This window comes from Condylura cristata, unplaced genomic scaffold (assembly GCF_000260355.1).
Source record: "Condylura cristata isolate star-nosed mole 26May11 unplaced genomic scaffold, ConCri1.0 scaffold00009, whole genome shotgun sequence".
In the NCBI taxonomy this organism is placed as follows: domain Eukaryota; kingdom Metazoa; phylum Chordata; class Mammalia; order Eulipotyphla; family Talpidae; genus Condylura; species Condylura cristata.
This window is the reverse complement of record NW_004567110.1, coordinates 49,453,192-49,455,263: the sequence shown is the minus strand read 5'-3', so window position 1 is coordinate 49,455,263 and position 2,072 is coordinate 49,453,192.

Here is a 2,072-nt window from a genome sequence, read left to right as displayed (position 1 = left end):
TTCTACTAGTTTGATATGAATTATTCATTGTATAACCAGACACTGACACAAACCAGTAAACATTTAAATCTATGTGCTATTAGTTTACTTACCTTCAATGATTTTGTGCAGAATATATACATATATTTTTTCATGAACCATGTTTTCCCACTTGTCCTGAAAAGAAACAAGAGACAATAAGAAGAATGTTATTTAAAGCCTTCTACTATATATTCAATAGTAAAGAAACTTAAGATGCAAATGTGAATTATGAAGTTCCCTCATGTGTACAAATGAAGAGTCCCTCCGCTCTGCTTCTGCCGCCTCACCTATCATGTGGATTTTTAATGAAGAATCTTGTGAGTGATGTTATAAAAACAAATGTGTTAGAGAAAAATAATTGTATATTTCAAACTGTGTGGTGAAGAATTAACCTTATCCAAATATGATATCTAACCTTTGCCAGTAGTGAGCTCTCTGCTCCTAGAATGTCATGCCTAATGGGAACATCTTTGTTTTCCTGGGGACTTGGTACACCAGACAATCTAAGATGATTTATGTTAAATTACACAATAACTGTCACTGTATGGAGCAACCAGGACACTGTAGAGAGGACCTGGTGACTGTCCCAACCTCTAGAATGACTGCAGACTAAAGACAAACCTATGGGCAATCTTTGATCAAGTCCCAAACTCTGGACACTTAGGCTTCATTTAGTTTTCCTTGTTGACATTACTCTGGGCATATTGTGATACATGGAGTTAATTCTGTGCATGCTGGCATAGGAAAAGCATAACTGGAAGCTCAGCATTTGGATACCTTCTATCTTATGCATTTTTTCCCTGTGAATGACTTCAGTCTTCTATAAACCATAACCATGAGTATAACACTTTCAAAGGAGATCTGAATCCTTCTAGCAAATTATTGCACCTGACAGTGGCTTGAGGACCCCCCCCCAACTTAAAATTGTCATCATAAATAATGACAGTCCTATATGAATTGTACCCTACATAACCTCAGAGGTGGTCACCTTCTGTGTAAACAGACAACTCAGAGACACATAGGATTCTGTGCCTAAGAATGGAAACAGAAATTCTTAGGAGAAAAAGGGTAGGTCTCTATGTCTATGACCATCATTATTTCTTCCTGAAAGTTTCACTTTCTTTGACCTGCTTTTAATCAGATGATCTCAGAACTGACCCTAGAAGTACAGTCCATAGAGGACCAAATTAAAGGAGTACTCCCAAGCCACAACTCTCCTAGAAGTTCTAGTGTTTCCAGCACCTGCCCAATCTCTACACAGCTCATTTCCTGCCCTCCTTCAAGTCTGCTCAAGCATCACTTCCCAGCAAAGCTTCATAAATGTTCTTGAAATCAAGCCACCTTCCCTCATCACCGCATCTCTATCCCTTCTTCCTGTCTTAACTTTTCCTCATTGCACATATATTGAACACACAACATGTGTTTTCTAATTTATTTTCTCTCTCTACCTATACAATGTAAACTCTACTAAGACAAGATTATTTTTTTCATTTTGTTTGCTGTATTCAGTGTCTAGAACAGTAACTAGGGCATAGGAATGCTCAACAAGTATTTGTTGAACAAATTAAAGATTAATATAAAATGTTTAGGAAAACCAGTATGCTATAGGAGAACTTGGAGCTTGTCCTGCATCTGACATAGTTTTAACTTCAATAACGTTTAACCTAATTATAAACCAGAGCGATCCTACAGTGGAGAGGGTCAGAGAGGGGTCTGAAAGAGGGAGGAATGTAGGGGGCTATGGTGATGATGAGTGAGGGAGGGGGAGAAGTAAAAACATTGTTGTAAAATGAACAATAATGTAAATGGATATATAAAAATTTTTAAATAAGCAAATATATTGTGGAAAATTTTAAAAATTATACATCTGTCTGATTTCCTAACATAGGCAATCATTGATTTAAAAGTTTATCTTTTTATCCAACAAACACAGGAAATGAATAAATAGTTCTCTCAGCTTTTGCAGACTTTCTATCATATTATGACCTAAATTCTTACTGATTCATTCTAAAATCCCCCCAAATCAAAATTTCAGTCTTTTACCAGTGATG